The 25630-nt window shown below is 47.0% G+C and overlaps 1 protein-coding gene across 1 annotated transcript in view; it reads left to right on the top strand.

The window, feature by feature from the left end:
- Positions 1-1046: 1046 nt before the first annotated feature.
- The window catches only part of RAI2 (retinoic acid induced 2), a 45799-nt gene continuing 21215 nt past the window's right edge, over positions 1047-25630 (top strand). The window contains exon 1 of the mRNA XM_068425454.1: positions 1047-1124. The gene's annotated coding sequence lies outside the window, so the exon portion shown is untranslated. The remainder of the gene's footprint in view (positions 1125-25630) is intronic.

Genomic DNA, 25630 nt, shown 5'->3' with positions numbered 1-25630 from the left:
CGAAATTCGCTTTCAGGCAGCTTGACCTAAATTCCTATGGGTGATGAGGAAGCCACATATTTGGAGCATTTGAAAGAAAACTAGACAACTGCCCATAAATTATCCTATGGGGGACATTCCTACTCTCTTTCGGAAGATGGATTAGGCAGATGACCTACTAAGTATTTTTTTGTTCTTCTTTCACTAATTCCTGCGATGTCATGAGTGCGCGTGCTTTACCCTTTCTTAAATCATAATCTGTTTGATCCAGCACCAGCCAAAGGTTTTGAAACGCCCATTAAACCGCAAGAGGAAATCTCGAGCGGTTTGCTAATATCAACAGAAATCCAGATGGAATTACAATCATCTTTTATGTACATTCGAGGGGATATTATGTAATACTAGCCACGGATTTAGTTTAATGCACCGCACCTTCCAATAAGCTGCTGCTGGCCGCGCTAACAGCGATTTGAAACCTCTGAAAAAACTCTTTTTTGCCCTCCACAAAACCATTTTACAAGTCCAGAGCCTGCAGTCGAGGGACTTGGGATATTCAGAGTCTTATGGGGAAATGGGGACAAGGGAGATCAAGGGTGGAAAAGACTGGGAAAAAAATTTAAAAATAAGGGGAAGGGGGGGGGGGATAAAAAAAGATAGGAAATTAGAAACGTGCTCAATCTGCGATAGCAGCAGCAGAGACAAGGGCAAAACTTGAAGCAAGCAGAGAGCAAAAAATCCATGTGATTTGTTCACAAAGATGACGCTGCCTGCTGCAGCATCCTCCTGGGCGTCGGGGTTGCTCCCAAAAAGGACCCTCAGTGGTCCCTACCCCACGCATCCCTCGCCGGCGCGTCCTCCCCCCACCCTCCACGGAACCGTGGGGGCGCGGGGGGGGGAGGACGCGCGGGCGGGAGGGCGGAGCGATAGCTGGTGGGCGGGGTCCAGTGTGGGACAGCCCCGCCCACCGCCGCTCGCCCCGCCCCCGCCCCGCCCGGCGCGGGGAGGGGACCCGGGGGGGGGAGCGGGACACGGTACCGGGCAGGGCAGGGCGGTGCGTCCCCGGCGGCGGCCGGGCTTGACAGAGGCGGGCGGCGGCTGCGGCCCCTATGGAGCCCGGTTAGGGGCTGCCGTACCCTCCACCGGAGGTAGGTGCTGCGCGCCGGCAATCCCGGGCGGGCGGGAGGAGCGGTGACAGGTTGGCCGGGGCGGCGGCGTTTTTGCGGGAATCCGCCCCCCCCGCCTCTCCTCGCCCCTTCCCAACCGGCCGCCGGGCTCTGCGGTACCGTGGGGAGGGCGGCGGCGGTTCCACGGTCCCCGCTCCGGCCCGTGACTATTGTTTCTGGTTTCGAGACCCCGGCGGTGGCAGCGACAGCGGCGGCTTTGTGCGGGTTGTCCGGGCAGTGGGGCTGCGGCGGTGGGCGCGGGGGGGGGGTGTCGCGGAGGACCGAGGCGGGGAGAGGGACGGGGCGAGACCGTGACCACACGGGCAGAGCCACCCCCCCGCCCCTTCCTCCTCCTCCTCCTTCTCCTCCTTCTCCTGCCTGCGCAACTTCTCCAAAAATCACGCCCGTGGGTGCGTGCGGCGGCGAGGCATCGCGCCCCCCCCCGCCCCGGCTCACCCCACGGCTCGTGGGTCCTGCCCCTCTCCCACGGCGAACAAAACACGGCGGGTGACAGCGGCTTTAAGCGCCCGGATCCGCGCTCTGGAGGAAGGAGATTGAAAATGTAGGGTGTGCTTCAAGATGGGCGGTAACGGGATGATTTGGGTCCCTCTCATAGCCGGTCACAAGGAAAAGGAGGAGGAGGAGGAGGATTTACCCTTCCGAAGTTGGGGCAGAAATTCCCCTCCCGCTGTCACCCGGCTTCTCAGCCAAGGCTGCCAGGAGGATGAACTGTCACCTGCCTCCCCCTTCGTGGCTCTTTCTGCACGAGGCTGTCACGGGGCGTGGGTCATCTGCGCCGGCGTGGCGGTGGGTGCCTCGGTGGGGTGTCGTGCCAGAGAAGTTCTGCATCATCCCTCTGGGGAGGTGCCGCAGGGTGCAAGAGCCCGGCGCAGGGGTGGCAGGGCAGTTGTTTGCCTTGCCTCGGTGTTTTTCCTCTTTTTAAAGAGGTTGGTTTGGCTTTGATTTAGTCGCTGTTGTTGATGTGAGTTTTCTCGCATGCCATTCGCCATCAGAAGTCTTTTTCTAAAATAATGCTTAAAATGCAGGATTCAAAAAATATATATATTTTCTAATGGGGATGTATGGTTAAAGATGAAAGAGTATCTGGTTGCCCATTAATTCCTCAGGTATTTCCCATTTAAACTTGATGAGGAAATATCTTTTTTTAAGTAACCTTTCATATCATTTATCACCAGCAAATTGGCTTAACGTTCAAAGTAAAGATTTCCTCACAAATATGCTCCTGATCGGAGTGTTTCAGGCGTAACGCTAGCATAGGACAGAAAATCAGCGCACTTTCATTTTTTCAATATGTAAATTTGGAGAAGCCTTTCCTTCCTTTTCATGACTCCGCGAGTGGCCCTGGTTAATCAGACGTGACTACAGTAACTAGTCCAGGAGGCTGCCGCCAGCCTGCACGTTTTCCTGCACAGCTCTGCTAGAGCAGCCTGTTCAATTAATGCATCCTCACTATTTTGTCCTTGCCGTCTCTGATGAATCTTATTATTCTTATATTTCTGTGAGAAGCTCCAATGGGACTCTCGTGGGGACACTGAAATCTCTTTCACCTTGAGAGATGAATGAAGCCAAATTTGAAGAGGGGATAACTGCTGGAATTAACTGGAGAGTGATGCTGAATTTCCATGTGTACGTTAAATTCTGGAGGTGCTCCAGTAGCCAGAGCTATCTGGGTCAGACCAGAATCACCCCAGTGATGGATTTTGCAGGGTCCTGTTCGCTTCCTGCCAAAAGTGCAAGTGATAAGCTTTTGCAACACGTGCGGATCGTGTTGCAAGCACGGGCTGGAGGACGGAGCCAGTCATGTAGCGGGCATGACAAGTGAGATGAGCAGGTTGTGCCGAACACGCTACAACTTCAGGAAGCTGGCGTTTGCTGTGCAGAGCCTGCAGCGGTGTGAATTACAGGGGAAAAATGCATGTAACGAAGGTGGCTGGCTCATCTCCTGCGTGAAGAACTCATTTTTTTAGAAAATCTGGTTCCCGTTTCTGCCTCTGCCACAAATTGCCGATGTAGCTTTGGGCAAATCATTTAACGTTTCCCTGCCTCCCCTCTCCTCGTCTTTGCCCGTGACCCGCTGAGGGCTTGCCTATACCAGGCTGTCAGTTCAGACCCTCACTCAAACCCTTTACCTTCCCCAGCTGCCTCGTGCACAGCAGTCTGGAGCGCGCGATAGGTGGTACCTAGCTGCTCCGAGGGGATGCAGTTTGACGTTCAAATGCTGCTGCTGGAGCCAGTAATACAGACGTAGCAGCCTTACAATGATTCATCAATCTCTAATCCTATCCCTCTTCTAATCCAGTCATTCTCTGCTGCTAATCAAATCGCCCGACATCACTTGAGCGGTGTTTGGCTGCGTGCTCGCCCTCGTGTCAGCTAGCCTACGTCAAGGCAGGGAAGCTGCGGCAGCGAAGATGGGCTGGGTATCACCAGCTCTTCAGGACAGAGAGCGTCTGTCACTTGAGGTTTGTGAAATCGGTGGCACGAGTGAGGCCCGGTGTGATTTAGAAATACAAATTGTAGCTAGAGGGTAAATTGCAACAACATCGCAGAAAAATGGCCAGAAAATGGCACCTCGGGCATTCCTGCGCAGCCGGCTGTGTGCACGTCGGGAGGGAACGGAGGTGGAAGGGTGCAGCTCCCTTGGCATAACAACGGCATGCTTATTTTAGCATGGAAGACAGCCAAAGATAAGGAGTGGTTGTCATCGGCTGGTTGGAGGATTTTTTTTAAAAAAAAAAAAAAAAAAAAGCAAAGCTGTGTGGAAATAGAAATATTTTGATGTAGGTACTAAAGGAAAAAAAAAATCCGATAACCTTGCAAGTGATGGACTAGCTGCAGAAAGCTGGCAGTACAAGATTCCTCCCATAAAATCCAGAATGATCCTAATTAAGCCCAGACCCTGTTAAATGACACATGGCTTTATTTATTTCAGATGTTTCTAGGTCCTAGAGATGGGGCCAAATGTGAAGAGTTTGATGTGGCAGATAGTTTAACCCCAATTACTTCTACATAAATCACGTGATTGTTACAGGAGCTGAGTACATCTGATGGGTGCCCCAGAGCTACGGATGATAAAAAAAATATATATTTTAAAAGAAAAATCATATGAAAATTCTCTGGCAGTGTGGGTGAGGGTTTGGGGGAGAGGGGTGGCCATCCTCTCCGCCGGCAGGAGGACGGGGATGCAGGAGCTGTTGCGTCGCAGCGTGCCCGCCGGTCTGTATGCACAGGCAGCTGAAATGGTGGCTTTGTAGAGCAGGCAGCTGGAGAAAGGGAAGCAAAATGGGAGCTGACAAATATTCTCGTTATGAAACTGGGATGAATGAATGATTTATGGAGGCACTTGCCTTTTTTTTAATTTTATTTTATTTTATTTTGAGCAGAAGGAGTCAGTTGGCGATGTGGGGTGCTAGCCATGGATTGCTTTGTTTTGAGATCCTGCTGCGCTGGGTCACGCCTCCAGAAATGGCATCTACAGAATAACAATACAGTAAAACACTTTTCAGCATTGCTTGGGTTTCATAGGCTGTCTTCAGGAAGAAAAAGTTTTCCTTATTTTTTGTTCAAAGCCCCAGGCCTAAATTCTCCCAGCAGACTCCAGATTTCAAAAAGGCAGTGGCTGTGTGAGAGGTCCTGGGCTGCAGACAATCATTATTAACCTGTCTCAGTTTTCCTCCAGAATTTCCATTCCTGGGTTTGCAATATTGCCCATCCTTCCCGGGGCATCGAGCAACTCTGTAAATAGGCCACTGTGGAGGAGCTGCTCTGCCAGGTGATTTAATGTTGCTTGTTAGTTCTGGTTTCCCTTTTTTTTTTTCCCCAAACAGGTCTATCCACGCTATCCTTTAATGTGCAGAGCAGTGGTGTAACGTGTGTGGGGGGTGAGTTTACAGGGTCGCATCTGTGGGATTTTGCCAGTCTCGTGGGTAGCTGGGTGTCCTGGGGGACTCCTGCAGCAGCTGCCGCTCCACGCTCAAGTGCTGGCTTTGGGTGGCGAGTGACTGGAACCCTCTGAGCTGGACATGTTTCCAGTACCCTTTTATTTTTGCTAGTTAATAGGGTATGTAGTTGCTTGGAAAATGCTTCTCCGTGGCATCACATGTGGGGCTAAATGTTCTCAGGAATTAACCAAAGAGTCTGGGACAGGTCTCCTGTCCCCTTCACCCTCCTCAGAAAAAAGAATCCTTCAGCTTAGTGGCTTCCAGGTCCCTGTATTGTTTACACTGCCCTTAAAGTGGCTAGAGAGCAGCCACTAAAGCAGAAGGAAGGTGGCTGCTGTTGACTTGAAGGGCAAGCTGGGCTTGGGTTTGGGTTCCCCTGTGCCTCCCCAATGGCAGGCACAAAGATCTCAGAACAAGCCCCAGGACTGACCATGTCCGTAAATGTCTTATTACCTTGTTATCTTTGAGCCAGTGATTTGGGGTGAGCTCTGACGGGCAAGAGAGGCAAAGGAAGTTTGCCATGACACCTCGCTGAGTTTCTGTGGGGCTACTGTGGGCAGACACCCCCCTTGAACATCCTAGGCTGTAGCTCTAAGTTCAGTTGGTCAGGCTAGTTGTGAAGAGCAATGTCTCCTCCAATGTCTGTATGTGCTTCAACCTTTTAATTATTTCTCTGCTTTTATTGTGGCATGGAAACAAAAGAGGTGGGAGAACTGCGGTAGCCACCAGGAGGGCCAAGAGGACAACGGCTCTCACCTGCCCAGGCAGATGGCGTGCTCCTCACAGCAAAGCCAGGTTATTTGGAGGAGTGCAGGTCTTGCATTCCAGCAAAAAATAATTCGTTAATGGCCAGAGAATAATCACTTTACTCCAAAGAGCCTCTCCAGCTGCAATGCACCAACTGTTCTTTTTCAGCTTCTGAATCCTTAATGACAGTAGCAGCTAATTTCTCTTTCGGTGTTTTTCTAGCTGCAATGTCCTATTTTCTCTGAGTTTATTGAGAAAATAATAGAAGCCATTACATAGCTACTTGTCACCTTTCAGAGAAGAAAACTTCTCCTTGGTTGAATGGCCAAGTTAGTTACTTGGTGACTGTCTCAGACAATAGCGACTTTTTGTAGCTCATCAGTTATTCATCTGTGCTTAGTGAATCAACTAATTAGCTAGAGGAGTGTTACTTCACTTGCAGTCCAGGAATATCAGAAGATGGTGAGTAAACCAGTGGCAAGCAGTGTAACAATGGTACATTGTGCATTCTGTTGCATGTAAGCAAAAAACCCAAAATATAGGGTCAGGAGTGGTGAAGTGAGAAATATGTATTCATTGTGGTTAATTTTTTGTAAATTTTTCTTTTAATTTGATTGTCTTTGAAAGCTTATGTGACGATACTGCACAAAATGGCCCTTGGTTTAAGAAAATAATTAGGTAGTCCTTTGGTTAAAGAAAAGATATGTAGGAGTATTGAACTAGATGATAAAGGGCAACGAGAATGGAAGATGTGGAAAAGTAAGTAAAACGTGAAGTATTTTTGTGTGTGTACGATACGCATCTTTCTGGCTATTGGTGATGGATTGCTTGCCGTAGAGCTGGATCCACACAAGGCCACTGCAAAGCAAACAGGAAGGGCAACGTGTTGTTTTTTAATCAGGATTTTCCTAACCGAGCAGTCAAGCATCACTGTCTGAATAATATATGCCCTCATCTCTGGCCTTGGTGATGGGGCTGGGGATCAGGAGGCAGCTCTTGACCAGGAGGTCTGCCCTGCAGAAAGGTGGAGGAAGAGGACTGCTCGCATGGCTGAGCCTTGCTTTCCAGGCTATGGGATGCTGAGGGGGTGCCAGAAGGAAGTAGGAACGTATGTACAGATATGTATTATTGTACTTTTTTTTTCCCCAAAAAGTGTTGTGTACTTCCCAGGGAAGAAAATGAGAAGGATCATTCCTTGTTTGGAAGAATTTTGTCTGTGTTACTGTCTTGGGGGTCTTCAGAGACAGTTATTGCAGGTGCCAAGCCCGTTGAACCCACTAGATAAGATGCCTGGCCTTGGGGGAGAGTTTTCCACAAGCCCCATGGGAGAGCAGTTGGATCAGAGGGCTTTACCCAGAAGATCAGTGGAAGCATGGGTCCGCAGCCCTTGAGGGTCTCCTGGTGTGGCAGCAGAGACCCTTTGGCACAGGATGCTCTTTACCAGGGACAGCATGTAGTGTGTAGATATAAATAAATATATACACACACAGGCATGTGCATGTGTACTTGACCAAGCATGTCCCAGAAGAAGGAACGCAGGGAAGAGCCTTGCTGTTGTAGCCATGATATACTGTTAATTCATCTCTGGTCTCTGGGGGCCCAATGGAGTTACTTCTTGCTGTTTTGCTACAGGAGGATCTATGTATGGTTAGGGTGAATTCACTAGGCTTCCTTGATGGAAGAAACTGAGCTCTACATTACAGCTCTTCTGTGTTGTGCGTGCATGGTATGTGAAAGGGTGTTGTGCTCTCATGGGGCTCGCAGTGCTGAACTTGGTATCTCACGTCTACCCCCGCTGTTGTACCAAAGTGGCTGTTCAGTGTGCAGCAGACTGCTTGGCTGAGCTCCAGTTGTGCTGGAACCGATGTAATGTTGGTAGATGGAAGAAAGCAGTTGCAAGGAGCTGTATTTCCCCAGTCATTGAGGGAATGCATCTGCCTTTGGTTTGGGTTTGCCATTTAGGTCCTTGGGTGATTTTTTTTTTTTGCATGCTCAGGTAGCAGCTGTAGGTCCTCCCCATATGTGTTTAGCCATGAAACCATCAATTGTCTTTTAGGATACATTCTGACTGACACCATAGCTTTCTGTCTTCTAAAGGGGGTTATTAAATTGATGGGCCTAGCCCTGGATGCCATCAGATGCTGCAGAGAAGAAAGCAAAAGCAGCATATGGCTGTGTGTCATGGATCCCCACGTTCATAGCATGTAACCACAGAGCTGTGCTATGGCTGTCCCTGAGGGACCCAGTACAGCCTCCCGCCTGAAACGGTTAAGTCAAAAGAAGATATGGGTGCCATTGATCATGAACAGGCTTCAGACGTCTTAGATTTGCTTTGGTCAAACAACACTCTCGCTTCCTATTTGCTTTCTAGTGGAACTGAAGAGCAATTTGCTTTGAAGCGTAAAGGCCCAAATGTTTTGGGACCTAGTGCTTCTGAAACCACTTTTCTTGAGAAGAGGTGCCACTGCATTTCCAAGGAGCTGAGGTTCTCAAGCTAGCAGCCTTTTATATTTAAAAAGGAAGGAGCTGTTTTTATTAAGAGTTTCCTGTTTTGAACTCTTTGGTTAAAGGGTATGAAGTGGTCAGAAGTGGAAGAGTATCATTTGGGTCACGGTTGTCTCTTTGTTTTTTCATATTTGTATACATAGCGCACATATACAAATTATTTTCATATTTATATTATATATTTTGATTTGTGCATTTTTTTCCAGTTTTATTTAAGGCTGTTGCTTTTAAGGGAGACTAAATAAGGTTTCCTGTCAGGAATGGTTTAGATATAGCTGGTCCTGCCTGGGGCAGAAGTATGGGTTAGGCGACTTCTGAAGGTCCTTTTCAGGACCTTTTCTGTGGTTCAAGGCACTTACCCAGCAATTCCTAGTAGGTTGTGCTGGTTGTGCTGATAGGGTTTTGCTATAGTGTTTAACGTGGATATTTTTTTGAAAAGGAAATAATAGCTAATTGTAGCATAGTTACTGCTGCTGCATCGGACAAACGTTTCTTAAAATTCAAGAGGAAAACAACTGATGTTACATTTTTAGACTAGCATCGTGATATGGCTATGATTAATTTTTCCAGGAGCTTTGTGGTTTTTATATCTGCTTAAGTGTATTAACATTTTAAAAGGTCAAAGGTAAGCTTTAAAATGGATGCTAAATTAAGATGGATGGGAGGAAAATGACATTTTCTTCTTGTTACTGCACATTGTTTGAATTTGACCAAAGGCAAAAACAAAACAAAGACCAACCCTCCCCCCCATACACACACGCACGCATGCACGTGTGCATGCACAGACAGACAGACACGCTCCCACCACCTGCCCTCCCTGCACACCTGGTCCAGGAGAACCTTATTCATCTTGGTAAATCATCATCCTAACAAAATCAGCAGCCCAGTGTCTTCATTTCCAGACAGCTTAAGTATCCCTTTGCAAAGTAACTCATTTAACTAGTGTGAGTGGACTCCGTAAATAAAAGTAGCTAAAATATTTATGTTAGGAAAACATGGCTAATGGGAACCATAAGCACGTTATCATTTCCTGCCTTTGCTGGGTTTGAGATGATGATTTCATCAGGGAAGGGACTGTACCCTCATCCCTATTCATGCGGTTCCTGGCACACTGAGTCCTTCTGAAAACAGAAAATAACATACAGTGGGAATGATGCCTTTGCTTCCAGTGGGAATGGTGGCCAGTCCCAGCTGAAAGCAAGGCTTTAGGGAAGCCACTCAGTGCACAACAACTTTGGGTTTTGGGGAAAGCAGTATAGTTCGAGGGAAGGACCGAATCTGATTTATGTCCATCATTTCCACTCTTGCCCTGAAATGATGATGGGGAACTAGGCTGGCAATGCGCCCCATGCCTCGGGAATCACAGCCGCTCTCTCCTTCGAGGGACCCAGAGCCTGTCTTTGTGGATGCTGTTTCACAAGACAGAGTCGCTCCCATCGCTTCATGACACTTACTAATCCAAGGGGGCTTTTTTTTAAAAAAAGGGGAAAAACCTTAAAATTTCTTCAAATCCTTCCTGCTGGTGGCTGGTGGTTCATCAGCAAGGATCCGGGCTGCCTCCTGCATCAGCCTCTGGCTGCCTCAGCCCTGTACCGTACCACAGAGGACATCCCGACCTCGTGCAGACTGCAGGGGCTGTGCCGCCCGGGGAAGAGCCACACTGTGCCAGGGGCCGTTCTGACCTTAGGTCGTTGTTGGTTTTTTAATAGACAATTGTCAATTGTTATGACTGTGGAAGATTCAAGCTGGTCGCTTCATCCAGACCTGAGTGCTCGGTGCGGGGGTACCCAGTTCCCCAGGTCCGTGGGCAGCTTCAGCCTCCTCCTTGAGGCACGCGTGCACCTCCCTCCCACACGAAACCCGACTGAAGTGTTCCCTGAAGCACTGGGAGAGGAAGATGTTTCGGTGCCGCCAGCTGAACCCTCTCTGGCAGGGGCAGAGGCAGCGCTGCCTCCCAGAGAGGAGTGTGCATCTTGTGGTGCCCAGGGTACTGGGTCACATTTCCCCTGAGGCTTCACCAACCCTTTCCTTCTGCAGCCTCATCGCTGTGGATTTGGTCCTTTCATTCTTGTTGGCTTTTTTATTTTTCAAGTAACTTTGATGAGATCAGAAACGTCTCCTACCAAAACCAGGGACCAGATACCAACCTCATTAGCTGCTGGTTCAAAATGGCATGGATATAACTGGGGTGAAGTTCTGGCCTGCTATCAGTGAGGTTACTTAGGTGTGTAAGCCGCGGCTGGGCCACCGGTAACCGAGAAAAGGCAGTGCTGCTGTTCCGTCGCCGTACCCACCCAGCACGCTGTGGCAGGCAGCGTGCCAGCCCCGCGCCCCAGGGCAGAGCAGGAAGATCCCCCTTGGGCTCCCCGAGCTGGGGGGCTGCCCGGAGTGGAGCACCACGGCAGGGAAGCCAAGGGCTGATGGTGGTGGCTTCCTCGAGGGAGAAACAGGCAGTGGTCAACCCTGCCCCTGCGTGAAGGCCTGCGATGTGTCTGAGGTTAGGATAAGGGCTGGGCAAATCCTTTCCTCCCTCCCCCAGGAAGCAGTAAGCTCCCCTGAGCATCCCTTTCTGGGTGCTGAAAATGTTTGTCTGACAAAAGAAGAAGGGAAAAATTTTCAAATGCTCAAACTCTTTGTTCCAGTGTGAAAATGTATTTTTCATTTCAAACTGAATGGATTCTTTCAAGGCTTCGCTGCCTTCTGAATGGAACAAACAAAACAGTTTTATTTTTTTTCGTATTACCAAAAAAGAAAAAGTAATTCTTAAATTGCTCAACCCAAACATATCTTTTCATTTTTTTTTTCCCAGCCTGGCCACCATAGCAAACAATTGCATTATTTGCATAGCTCTAATTGCAGTGATTAAACAAACATAGCAAACGCCGACCCTTCACAGAGCCTCATCGCAACCCCATGGCCAACTTGGTCTGTATTTTGTCAGCAGAGAGGGAGATCAGAGCAGCTTTGTGCTGGAGTGAAAAGAAATTATCGACTTACTTTTTTTTTCCTCCCAAACTGTTACACTGTCAGTTTAGAGCAAGAGCAATTTTACCCATTTTCTTGCTCGCAGGCTGAGGGACATCACTATATTGTGAACCTGGTACAGTTTAAAAAGCATTTGTATTTTGAATATCTTGTTCACGTGTTACTCTTAAGTTGCAACCTCTGATGCTTTTATAAGTATAATGTGTAAGGTTGATATTCTGTTAGCGATACTGATATTAGCATAAATGATTGAGAAGCAAACATCTACAGCTTTATTTTTCTGTTGTGAAGATGGCAGGTACCCGAAGGCAGGGTTAAGGAAAGTGCTCTCTGGCTGCAGTTCCATCAAATAGGAACAAACAAATTTTTGGACATTTTTTAATGACATTTATTTATAGCAGGTAGTGCACAGGCGGCTGCTATTTCTCAGCGTGCTGGAAGAATGTTCTCCAGATGGTGCTTACTGTTTATGCTTTTATTCACTTTACTTGAACACAGCAGCACTCTACACAAAACATGGGAAATTGGAAAATAAAAACAATTATGTTTTTACAAAGTGCCATGTGATTTGCTGAAATGTCTTACTTGACGGATGAGCGATGCTTGGGGGCAGCATGGGGGATCACGCCTGTCACAGAAACCCTGCGCCAGAGTCCCCAGATGGGTAACAGGCATCGCCCCAACTTGAGAGGGACTCGCCCTGCCCTCCCCAAAAGGTGGGTTTGAGCATGGGTGCTAATCCTACCCTCGTGTCTGCGCCTCTTCTGCCCCCCTTTTCCCCCAGAGGGATTTGAGTGAATGTAGGAAAGGGGTTATAATGGCAATATTTTTGTTGTGTTTTCTGTGGCTGCGCAGCCGCAAGGTGGGAGAGATGCAAGACAAAGCATTTCATAAGCCTCGCCTGTGCCATCATATTCCTTTAGCTTCTAATCTCAGTGAAAAATAAAGTATTAAGGCCTTTGGCTGGTCCAGCTGCAAGCAATAGCAAAAGTCAAGACTGGTATCCAAAAGGACCAGCGTGGTCCATGATTTCCATTGGTTACAGTGGTGAAAATATATATCCAAGTGGTGGGCATGCTCTTGCAGGCTTTTGTTAGGCAGCTTCTGCAGGACTATTTACACGAAACTTTTTCAGTCTGGAAGCTTTAAATAAAAGACTCTGGAACCTAAAGAATTTTTTTTCATTAAAAATCCTTGGGAAAATTTTGAAAATAATTTAATTCTTTCAATTTCATTTAAAAAAAGAAAACAAAGAAGTGGCAATCAGCAAAATGGATATCATCAGGAAAATCAAGTCTTTTCGCGTTGTTTTAATATATTTTATATATATATATGAATACATATATAAAAGAAATAAATATTTCTGGTTTCTATTAAAAAAACAAGAAAACAACAAACCCACAGCACTTCAGGACAATTTTTCAAATAGCAAAAACCATGTCAAGTTTAAACTTTCGAATGGGACACAATTATTATTTCTTTGTAAACACGAGCCTTCGTATTCCTTTGAAATCTAGTTTAAAGCCAGCGATACTTTTAGTGAAATTAAATTTCAAGAAATTAATGTATAAACAGTTGTTCAACCGGTTTTAGGGATTTCTTTGCTAAAGGGGCAGCGCTGCACAGTGCTTCGATTTCTCTCCCTTGCCCATTACCCAAGAGACAGCCCTTTTCCAAGCAGAATTCTTGCAACATCAGCTCCATGCTGTTTATCTTTCGTTGCTCCCTTGGCAGTTGTTATTTCTTAATGTGTTAATTGTAGTTCCTGGACCCTCACGTGTGAGTGTGTGTAATGTTCACCGTAGTGATGCTGACATGTTCTCTAGTTCCTGGAATCACAGAGAGAAAACCTTACATACGGTCTAGGCACAGGGCATCCAGTAAGAGAAACCAATTACAAGAATTCAAATAGCGTAAAAAGAATGAAGTGGGTAATTGGGGAGAGTAGGCATTGGGTTGGGTTGGGGTTTTTTTTGCTTATTCGGTTATGATTCCTTGTACGGCTCTTGCTTTGTGTGATATATATATTTTTTTTAATTAAAACTTGAAATATATCACTTGCTTTTCACCTTTTAGCAGTATTTCACAGTAAGTTCATTCCTAATAGCAAGTAGTCAGGGGTAAGGAATGGCTTTGCTGAGCGATGAGGACTGTTAATTATTAAAGAGAAACCTATGGATTTAAAACAAATTAGACCTCATTAAGCCTAGGTCTGTTTCCACACAGACCAGCTGACATGAAAAAGCCCATCTATGAGCATGGAAAATCACACTTCTTAGCTGATACGTCCCTAGTAGAGATGCGCCTGGGCTGGCACGGGGTGCATTTGCTCTTTTGGTTTGTGTCAGAGATCCCCGGTCTCTGATCTCAATTCAAAACCTGTGGCTTTCTTGCATCTTTCCCATTTTTCTTCCATCTCTCGTGTCACACTCGGCCACCCATGGTGATGCTACCCAAGCCTGCGTGCATGTGGGAGTCCCACCTCGCTCTTGGAGGTGGCTGCTGGCCATCAGCAGCTGGAGTCCACCTGGGTGGCTGGCTGGGTAACCCAGGTCCTGGACGATCTTGGTGCTAAGCCCAAGTAAAAAGATTGGCTTCTCCAGGTTTAGTGAAATGGGAAACACAGGGAAACTCCTTTTCTATTCCTTTCTTTTGGAGGGCAGGGAGATCTTTGACTTCTACCATGGGGCTCTTGTCGTGGCCAAGCTGACAAACTCGGTAGGATAGATCTACTTATTCTCATTTACAGGGGCGGGGTTTTTTTTTGTTTGTTTGGGTTTGTTTTGTTATCCAAACTTGGCTGTGACTCTTAAGTTGTTTGTACTTCAATGTTTTCTGTGGGACTTCACAGAAAATCCAAAGGGCTGAAGTGATTGTTGGAGACCATACACTCAAACCTATGTAACTAACTAACTGCATGTTTTAACCTGATTTTCTGAAATTTTTTAGAGGCAGTGGGTGAGTGCATCCACAGGAGAATCCTAATAAGGAGAGTGAAAGGTGGCCTATAATGAGCATTTTAATTGTATGTTCTCAAGCATGCCATGTATGGGCTTTGCTGTCTTGCTGAGACATCCCCCAGATCTTCTCTAGCATTACAGGCAGTGACACACTCGTATCGGGAGAAGAAACGCCCATTCTGCTGGCTAGAAATCAGCAATAACATTTTGACATCTGTGCAACAGTTTAAAATGAATTATTCAGCACATAGATCGTGCTATTTGAGCAGCCAGAACATCTCTGCCCATTTACTACTGTCAGTCCGTGGTGGAGATATCATTGATGCCAGTGGGAACTGAGCACATGGACTGGGGGTAGCTTTTGGCCCATGGCCTGGAACAGCATTTGACAGCACCCCTGCAGAATATGATGGAAATAATCTGCTTTGCCACCAGCAGAAGACCAAAAGACAATGCCAGTCTCTTTCTTCTCTTAGAGTATTTTAAACACGTGCAGAAAAAAAGACCTTAAGAATTAAAGAAATCATTAATCGCTTGACTGTTTAAGTTCTGCTTTAAAGAGTGAAACTTGTATGTAATCTTGATGAAATCAATGTATTGCATATGACTCTCCAGAAGCCCTGAGCATCTATTGCCTACTGGGAGTAGACCCAGAGCACAAACTGGCAGCAAGTCCAGGCCAGTCTCCAGCTTCTGCCAAGTTGGAGGGTTAAAGTGAAGCAGTCGCTAATTCCTGTCAGCAAAGAAAATTTGTGAGATTCACAATATAAGCAGCATCTAATTTGGAAAAACAAGCCGAACTGCTGTAAGAACACGCTTTGGGGAACTGCAGATGGGGAACTGGGAGGAAATACAGATCAGGCAAACAACAGCAAAAAACAGGTCTGCTCAAGGCAGGTGTTCAGGAGAGAGAGTGGACATTTATCTTGTGTTTAGCTTCCTAATTCAGCAAGGTCATCTGAATTAAAGCAGTGTATGTGTGTTGAGAGTCTAACATCTGTTATTTCACAGGACGCCTGCTCCCTGTAGCTGCATTTTAAATATAAATGCAGAACACAGTGTGAAAATGTTCTGTGCTATGGTTATTGTCCTTTCCTCACCTTCCTGTAAGGACTATGGAATAGCTGTCCACTGATGCTTATCTAGCAGGCAAAAATTTGGGAGCACTCAGATAACATTGCAGTGTGCAGCAATACCGTCTGCTCATCCTTGTCCGTGTTTTTTAGTGGCTAACTAAAAATCCATCCTGCCCCAATTTCTACCTGCTCTTCCATTTACGTGTAACAAATAACACCCTACAGTGGAAGTAGCCCAGTGCTGTACTTGGCAATGCAAGACATATTATCCAGGTAACTGTAAAACAAATGACTAGTATACATTAAAGTTCTTGTGCAGGAAAGCATATCTATTGAGAAAAAACATTTAAGCACATAATGAAAGTTAAGCAAATCCTTATGTCCCACTAAAGTCAGTAGAATTTAAGCAAATAGTTAAATCTTACATGCAGTGGGGGCATATGCTCTGATGGTAACACTATAGCTGTCAGATTTTTGTACCCCTGTGTGTGTGTATGGCTTTATTTTCAGAGTCCCCGAGAGCTTTGCAATTAGCCGAAAGCAGTGAAATCGTGATAAATACCATGCAGCTCTGGCTACTCAGGTGCGGCGCTTTGGCAGGAGGTGGGAGCTGGCTTCCTCAGCCGGTCCTTGACAGGAGCAGCTCTGCAGCTGATGCTGCCGCAGCCGGGTGCGAGCTGGAGTTTGCATCCACAGTCGCTGTGCAGTCAGCATCAGCCGGGTGTGGGTACGTGCGTGTGTGGCATTTTCGTAGTAACTAAAAGTCCGTTCTAGGTTTTGTAGGGCTGCTGTCACCAAAGTGGCTGAACCATCCTGCTGTCTTTGATTTGCTCACTGTCACTGCGCTCCTCTGGGGTGGGGGGATATTATCCCCCTTGGGCAGGGAGTAAGAAGAGGCAGAGAGAGATGGGAAGCCTGATTTTAGAAGTTGTTTTTTATGTCCACATATGCTGAGACATCTCTGGGGGGGAGGATTTCCAAACCTCCTGTCTGTGTAGTTTGGACCCTGTCTGCCGTTACAAACCTGGCTCAGAGTGGCTCGCTCTGCCTCACGTGGGAAGCTTGTGAGCGGGGACATGAGTATGCATCTCCCTGATCGTGGAAGAGAGGAATGTACCTTGCTAGTGTAGGTGTGGGGTGGCGAGGGGAGTGGGGGTGTGCAGAAGTCCAAAAAAACAAGGAGGAGGGTAAATAGCTGAAGTAATATACACATGAGGGTGAAGAAGGCTCCCTGGTTTTATTGCCACGTGCTTGGAAGAATGTGTGTAGCTTGTGAGCATCCATTAATTAGTGATGCTGTTGCTCCGTGCTGGTATCAATAAAATCTTAATAGTACCTGATACCAGCCTGTGCTTGCTTCCTTTTTTCCATATCCCCTTGTGAGGATGCGTGTATATCGGTGCAGCTGTGCACTGTTTACAGTGGATATGCGCTGTGGCTGCTTACATAAGAAAGGGACAGTAAAATCGTTTAGCAGCTAGTTACCTCCCGTGTGATTTTTTCAAGTGTTTATAAAAGGATCTTTGATACACAGTACTCTCTCATGTGCACAAAATAACCGATGTTGTTTTTCTTCCTTTTGCTGAGACATGCTAATTCTTAAAATGGCTCCTGAGCAGGCATTCCTAGGTACGTGTAGTGACTGCAGCCTGATGGGTTAGCAACAAGAGCAAGAACAACAAAAAAAGGCTCTCCTTCATTTCCTTTATATGCACATCGTGCAGCTTTTTGAACACTGCATCAAACACCGCCGGCTGGAAATTTCCAGGCCCATTTCCTGCCTGGTGCATGCTCGTAAAGCAAGATTGTCTGTAAGGTCCGTAGCCGCAGCACTGCAGAAAGTCAATAAAGAGCTGACCACCTCACCTCTATCAAAAGCAGTTGAGAAGCCCTGCCTCATCTGCCTTATTAAAACCACACTTGACTCCCGCAGAGAAACCTAGCTGGGAACCTTGAAGACAAGGGATAAAAAAAGGAGGCTGAAATTGCAGTGAGTATTCTACAGCTAGGTCTTGCAGTAAGGTTAAAGAGTGCTTATTGTAAAAGAAACCAAAAAGGCAGCTTCATCACAACAAGGAGAATGCCTGCGTTTAATGCCATGAACTTCTGACTGTCCCACATACAGGACAGCACATAGATAAGATGATTAGTTATTGCAGCAATGAGCAGATTTAAATAGCTCCCTAATGGATTTGTATTTTGAATTTAAAGATGTATATGCCTATATATGTGCATGTGTGTATATACTTAATCTTTGCGAGAAAAGTAATGATGTAGAAATAGATGCAAGAGGTAGAATTTATACTGCAAAATGTATTTTAGAATGTACTTGAAAGGATGCTTTCTTTTTTCATTCCTTTATATAAGAGTAAATGATTGAATGTTTGCAAGCTTTCAGTAGTATCCATCGGGAATCCCCACCCCCACCTTCCCCGGGCCCGCTAGCTTTTTCTCACCTTAAAATGAAAAAAGAAAGAACTGTAACAGAACGCTCATTGCTTTAGCTTAATATTGTAAGATTTCAGGGATTGAATTTTCTGATAGTAATGAAATGAACCCTGAGTTGTACCATGAATTTGATTGCAGATAATTTGATTTTTGAGATGCTCAACAAAGCTAGCCCATTAGCTTTAACCTCACATACTTTGGATTTGTACAAAGTGGTATTTTTGTATATGTATATGTGTATAGATAATATGAAAATCTCTCTCTCGTAATTCAGTTGTTTGTAACAATTACTGTCAGTGAGTAAGTTATTAGCTATAGCACTGTTGGAAATGGTATCTGGCGTGTTGCTGACCAGTAATCCCACTATGGTTATTGCTTTGGTGGTACAAGGTTAGTTTTTCTTTTCACAAGGAAAAATACAGCTGAACATCTCAGCCAGGAGACACACGCAAACTCCGTCCTGCAGCTTTTTCCAGTTCTCATTGATCTTAATGAGACTAGTCATATGAATAGGAGCAACCCTTGTCAGAAAGGATTTTTTTGGCTGAAACTCACAATTTCTATTTATTTGATTTGCTTCTGCAGACTTGAGAGTGAAGGGTTCCGCTTGGTAGTATTTGCCAAGAGGCAACAACCGTGGGGTGGGGCATCCCCCAAGGTGGTCTCAGCATTTGGCCTTTTCTCTTTATGTGGTTTATTCTTGGTCAGCAATTAGTAAGATGGTGGAAGATGGCCTTTTATATATATGTATATATAAATAAAATCAGTTTCAGATAAGAAAGTATTTGGTGATGTCAGAAAACTAATGGCACAAGGCTGCGGGTAACTGGGAATAGTGTTGAGCTGATCATGTGGGAGAAAAACAGGAGGGGGATTCTGCAGCTGGTCACTATGGGGAAAAAAATAGGGAGGATGCAGTTCCCAGAACGGGAGAAGCGAGACCAAGGTGGGAGGAGATAAACGGTGGGGGCACGCAAGTTGAGAGTGATGCTGAAAGTTTTCCAGACGATGGACAAAGGTTGAGCTGCAAAGGAGATAACTGCCATGAGCTGCTCGTGGGAGGTCCTGTAGTGAGGGAGTGCAAAATCTCAACAGAAGTCAGGGTATATATGACTTAGTGATGTGTGGGAGGGAAAGTGCCCATAGATGGGAAGAGGGTTGGACACATGGCTGGAGACAAGGCGTTTTGTTTGGATCTGTGCCACTGAAGTACACGTCAGGCACTTGTGGAGCCAGGAGCCAGTCTGCCTCCCTCCAGCTCCATCATCTCCAGCAAACCTGCTGGAGGGTCATCTCCCGGCCCCGGCGCAGAGGGGCTGGGGGCAGCCCTGCTCCTTGCTTGGGTGCTTCTGCCTGTGTCCCTTGGAGGGCTCCTTGGCAGGCACAGCCAGCTGCCTGTGGGAGCAAGACCAGGGCATGTGCCGGTCCCCTGATCCAAGAGGTTCCCAGTTTGGGCAGGGTGAGGAGCTGAGTACCAGGGAGTACTGCAGCAGGGAGCTGCCTTCCTTCCAGAGGATGCTCAAGTGCCCGCACCTCTGCAGCATCTTCTCAGGGCCTGCTAAGCCACAGTCCAGGTGTCTCCCTTGCTTACTACAGGGCAAGGAGAGGTTTTGTTATTACTAACGTACTATTTTATAGGGTTTGGGTTGTTCTTTTAATTCTTCTCTTTCCTTCATGCTGCTTTTCGTGGCCTAGTCTCAAGGCAAGATGCCCAGTTATTTTGGCAGGAATTAGGCAAACCCATGCAGCAGCAGAGGAAGGGGGAAAAACCATTAAAGAGAAAGCACTGACAACCTCACCAGAGTCCCATAGTGCCAAACTTAGCACTAAAAATCAAGGGAAGGGACAGAAACCCTGTCTCTCTCTTCAGTGGGTGCTGAAACACAGCACCCTGGCAATGCTCAGTCAACACAGACCATTAAAACACGCTCCTGGCATGGGGCTGCCCTGTGATGCCGGCCGTTTTGCCCCACGGCAGATGGTGCTTGCTCCTTCCTGGGAATCTATATCCATAGTCTCCTTGCTGCCAGCCTGCACCCGGCGCAGCAGAGGTGCGGGGCGAGCTGCCTTGCTCCTGCAGGAGCTGGGTCTGTCTCCACGTGCTTCCCAGGGAGAAGCGCCTTTCCCCACGGCCAAGGCTGGGAGCGATGCGAATCCTCACTGAAAAGGATGATACAGCTTCCGTACTACCACGAAGTTAAGAGTAATTCAGAGGCAGCGTGTCTGATGTTTCTCAGGCAATGCTAGCTAGAAAGGAAATGATTTTACACATCAGCAATTTTTTATGATTAATAATATTATCCTGCCTTAATTGAAAAATGGGCTGGTGCCCTTAAGAAAAAATTAAGCTGCAGGAATTAGTATCTAACCTCTTTATGATGAATGCATATTTTTACATGCTGCATATTACTGTCAGTGCTTTAAGAAATAATAGTGCCGTGTATTGTAATAAAAAATTGTCCCGTGTTGTTTGTAGTTGCGTGGCACCATTCTGTCTGGCTGACTTGGCTTTAAGAGCCTGAAAGCTTGGGAAGAAGCAGTGTGAGGATGCCGAAATCCTTTTAAAGGGAATTTATGTACAAACAGGAGGATGATGTGTAGGCTCCGAGCTCTGCTATCAGTTGTTATTGCTGAGAGATATTCACGGGGAGTTGATGCCAGACGGAGCATTAGCGATTGCCGGCCTCAGTGCCTTTGTGGGAAGTCGGTCATAAAGTCGACGAGGGGCTCTTGTTTGTGGGATTTTTAAACACCAGTGAATCATTTTACATAGTCAGGCAGTTGTTGTTGGGGTGGGTTTGTGCAAAAGTCTTTGTGAAGCACTTTCTCTACCCAAACACAGTTTGAGAAGGAGAAAGAGATTATGCTGAAGGACAGGGAGATTTGTTATGCCCGGCAAAGAGCCAGCAGCTGGGCTCTGCCAAGGTTTGCCAGGCAGTGCGTGGGAGCGGGGGGCTGTCTCCTGCCTCTGCCTGTCTGCCTGCGACCACGGACAGTCCCAGAGGTGGGGCAAGTCATGGCTTCAAGGCATCATGTTCCTTTTGCCTGTCTGGGCCCAGGTCTTTACTTCATGCGAAGCAGTCCAAGGAAGCTGGGATTAAAGAAGGTGAGAAGGTCTCGGTCTCTGGTACGGACCGTTGGGGACAAAACAAAGTCAAGAATATCCCTTTCGACCCTACTGCTGTCCTGGCATCGTCCGTCTCCTGCAGGCTCCTCGGAGGACCGTGGCTTCAGCAGCAGGCAGGGAGGGTGCCTCCAGTTCAAAGAGACACCATGTACATGTGAGGGGTGTGAATGTGACATGATGAAGTACAAATGCCTTATTCCCCCCAACCTAGAGCTCTTAAATGCTTTCATCAGCTTAAATATTGCTCACCCAAACATTTGAACGTTGTGAGTCAGATCTCCCTGGAAGCATGCAGTGAAAAATAGATGCCTGTGGGATCACTGGTGCCTTCCCAAGTTCCCAGCCGGCGGGATGAGAGGACCCTCCCTTTCTCCTTTCTGGGAGAGATGCGATGGGCACTCAGCAAGAGAGCTGCAGGAGACGGGCCTTTTGGGGGAAGACAGCGAGAGGGTCCTGATGGGGAAAGAAATGCTCTGGTGGTGCCATCCTCCTCGGAGGGCAACTGGCCCGTGGTTTGGGGCTGGGGAGGGAGGAGGAGGGTCTGGGGAAGGAGCCAGGAGCATCCCCAGATGGGAAGGACATGTTGGCTCTGCAGGGGCATGGTGGGAGCAGCCAGGACAAGGCTGTCCTGTCCTTCCCCACGCCTTCTTGGCCGCGGCCATTTGGTCTGCACCCGCCCAGAGAGGACCCCAGGATCCTCGCTGACCTGCTGGGGAGGCAGCGGCGGGTGGGCTGGGGCGGGGCTGGCAAGGGTTGCTGGCATCTTCCTGCTCCTGTGCCGCATCCCTCATCTGTTGTTGCTGCCAGCATAGGCTGGCCCTGGTGCACCCTCACACCCATTCTCTGGCGTCTCTGAATTTGTAGCAAAGGTCATTTTAGCTACTTCTTCCTTTGTATTTCAGCCAGGGACCCCATTAAAGCAGACAATGAGGAAGTCTGCATGAAAATGCTTCCTTCCATCCCTCCATCCTTCCCCCCTGCCAGCCCCATCCTCCTCGTCCCTGGAGGAAACGCTTGTCTCTGCCAAGATCCTGCCTTGCAAAAGTAAACAATATGAAATTACAATAAAATGTTTTGATTTGCTGGGCCTGACATTCAGGAGCTGCACAACAGAGACTTATAAAAAGGACCTTCTATAGATAGCCAGTGTGAGAAAAAAATAATCTCTCATTTCGGGCGTGTTTCAGATCCAAGTGTCAGGGCAGCGTAGATGGAGAACAGGGGATTTCTTTGCTGAACCTGAAGGTTCGTAGGAGGTTTCTATTGCAGCATCCATCAGCAGCTTTCCGCATGGTATCTGCGGGTGACTGGCCTATTGCACAGTAATGTCAATATTTGGGGCTCTGTCTCTCTCTGTGTGTGTATGTGCGCTGTTGTTGCTTGATGCTTTAAGACTGGGTGGCATACTGAATGCCCTGAGAAGGAAACAGATGAGCTGAAACTTGTTTCCTCCGGGGCCCTTCCAAATAATTCAGAGGAAGGCAAACTTAACTGGAGGTGTAATCCCTGGGAGATGAGCTTCCTTGGGCACGTGCCAGTTTAGCAGGCTGGGTAATCTGCACTGTCATCAAGATTTGTGGATTAGCTGTAGTGAAGCTAGTTCGCTTTGACATTTCATTAGGGAAGTTTTCCGTAGTTTTTCATCCCTGGTCTTGATGCTGTGAAATATGAGTGATGTAGCTTTGTTATCCTTACACCTTCTAACACTTCGTGCAAGTCGATGCTGGGACTGCAGACATCTCTCATCCGCTGAGGATTTTTTAAATCATTGCTTGTTTAGGAAAGACTAACTGGGTCAAAGGCTAATTTTTGGAAAGAATCTGCTTTCCCCAATGCTAACCAATAAATTTTCATCTGGGCAACGTAGTTACTGAACTGTTATCTCCCGAAGAAGGGATAAAAGCAAACACTATTTATCCAATACTCTGCAAATATTTTGAAAAGTGATCCGGAATATCCTTAAAATGGCTTATCATCAAGGTCTTGTAAGCGCTCTAAAGGACATTTATTTAGAAATCAAAATGTTAAATTCAGAGGCAAAAACTGTGCACCTGAGGCGGGAGTGTGTACAAGTGACAGCATTGTAAATTGTCTCGGGGGTTCAAGGGACCGGGGAAGGACACTGTGTCCTGAAGTCACTCCTTCCCAGAGACGTCTCTGGTGATAAGAGCCGGTTGTTGTTCCTAGCGACAATGATCGAGGGGGACGAGGCAAAGGATCACCCTGTGGGCTCCTGCGGCGGCGTGCAGAAATGGGGATGTGGCCTGGTTTATTTATCATGGCCAGACGTGCCCTCGCTCTTCTGGCTGCCGCAGAGAATGGGTGCATGTCCTTGGAGCTTCTGTTGCCATCTCCATAATCCTCTCCTGACCCTTTTCAGACATCCCCCCAGAGGCTCGCTGCCCCAAGGGTTTGGGGGTCATGGGTTGTGTGAGCCGGCTGTGGAGGATGTGCTGCGGGGGCATGGCTCGCAGGCCAGCCCGACGCCGAGTCTGTGCCATGGAGGAGTGCTGGTGGCCGCCCAGGCTGCAGCACCCACCGGCTTTGTGGGTCTGCATGCTGCAGGGCTGTCCCCTTTGATCCCAGCTCCCCCGGCACTGCAGAGCATGTGAAATGCCTGCTCTGGGATCTTGACTCTCTTGGTCCCCTAAAGTGGCCACCCTGAAGTCTAACCTCAGTGCTGTGGGGAAGAAAGGAAGCATGACCAGGGCAGGACTTTTGGGGACGGCCAGGAGGGATGTGTGGCTGAAGGTGTGCAAGAGGGGGTCAGCAGAGACACCAGGCTCCACCTTGCAGAGGGACTTCCTCGCCCCTCTCTAGCCATGTTGCCTCCTCACTTCTGCATCTCTCTCCTTTGCTGGTGGCATCTCGCATCCTTTGCATCCCTGTCAGCCTTCTGCCCCATGGATGCTGTAGGTAGCGGCACCTCAGGAATCTCTCGTTCCTGAGGTCTGCCTTAACGCACGCCCTGCCTTGTACTTCTGTTCCAAAACTGTGAGTGAAAATCAAAGTTTAGTTAAAAAATGATTTACCGTGCTCTACTCTGACTGAAAAATATAAATAGAGTTAACATGTTAACAGTGCTGGACTGCAAGTTTTAGGGCTTCAATGATTTATCCATCAATTATGTCATTGTAAACTGAAGGTGAAGTTACACCTGCATAGATCTGGAATAACAAATGGTTGAACTGAGCCTCTGTTCTTCTTGAATTTATTTCAGTGAGAGAGGAGGGTACAATTAGCAGAAATGTCCTACGTGAAGGGCTAGGCACCTTGCAACTGCATAGGTCTTGGTTTGGGATGAAGCAGCAGTTCCAGTAGCGTGTATTCTCTGTGATCCGAAAGATGACAAAATATTAAGAATATAAGAGAGTGTGTGTGTGTTTGTGTGTGGACGTGGACATACACACATATGCGGTTCCTGTAGAAGGTAAATATCAATTTTGATTAACTGAATATTGATGTAGCAATTTAGAAATCGCTTTCCAAGAGAAGGTGTCTGCACTGTTATATTTACCAGCATAATGAAATCAGACAACCTTTCAATCCATAAATCACAGTACAGTATTTGCCATTCCAATTTCTATGGTTCTAATGAGCAAGCAACAGTATCCAAAGAATTTTATTAAATCAAAGTAGTAAAATTGAAAATCTGTATTGACCCTTCTTTGGCTCTTTCAGGTTCCTTTACATTTTGGCCTGAGAATGTATTTTGTTTGGTTTTCAGACTCCATTTTATTTACTTTAGTTACTTTATTTCTCAGAGAGGAGGCCGTCTGTTAAATTGCGGTAACCTTTTGTTGTAAAGCTTGGGACGTTCTCCTTGGTGTTTACTGGCTGCAGCTTAACACACACATTTTCTAATCATCTTTGCTATTGTGCTGATTTGAGAATTTGAAGCGCAAAGTAGGTCTAAGCAGGCCACAAGAATTTGTGGCTTCAAGGCAATGATAAGAAATTTCTTAACGGCTTAGTAAATGACAACATGCATTTAAAGTTGGTTTTCTGTCATCTCATGTTATTGCTTAAGAATGGCTTCAGTGTAATATTCTTTCCTTCTAGAAGACAAAGTGCAAGGGGATTTGTACATGGGAGTGACTGCAGACAGAAAGTAGAATATTTTTCTTCAAGAGCCTTAAACATTGTCCTCAATGTATTTTCACTCCGCGCAATCTCAGCTCCTGCAATTTTAGCTGAGAACAGTTTTGCAGATCATACTGTGGAGGTGCCCTGGGACTCCACTGCTGGCCGGCCACTTCCTTTGGGCCTTCCATCCAGATCAGACCTTCACACCCGGACCGTGGGGAGCCCATGGAGGTCTGTAAAAGAAAGTATGGGTCTGCCCAAGGACACCTGTTTGTGCATGACCTGGCTTTCTGCAGTATGATCAAGACACCCCAATTCTTCTCCAGCTTTCAAAGTTAGGGAAATAGATCACTTCCTCCGTTGTGGTCAGACGAATTTTTTGTCCGTCTTTGGGAAGTATTTTAGAAAGACAGTAGACATCCCTCAACGAGTCTTATTTTTGCAAGCTAAGGGCACTGCACAGCAGCTTTTTATTTGTCACTGTTTTCTGTGTCTTTCCTAAGAAACTCAGTTTTCCACCCCTTCTATTTCAGGTGTTCTCTGCAGCTTCTTTCATCTTACCCCTTGTGTCAGCAGCTCAAGGATTTTCTCC

The sequence above is a fragment of the Nyctibius grandis genome, chromosome 2, assembly GCF_013368605.1.
Source record: "Nyctibius grandis isolate bNycGra1 chromosome 2, bNycGra1.pri, whole genome shotgun sequence".
Classification (NCBI taxonomy): Eukaryota; Metazoa; Chordata; class Aves; order Nyctibiiformes; family Nyctibiidae; genus Nyctibius; species Nyctibius grandis.
This window is presented reverse-complemented; position numbering and strand designations above follow the sequence as displayed.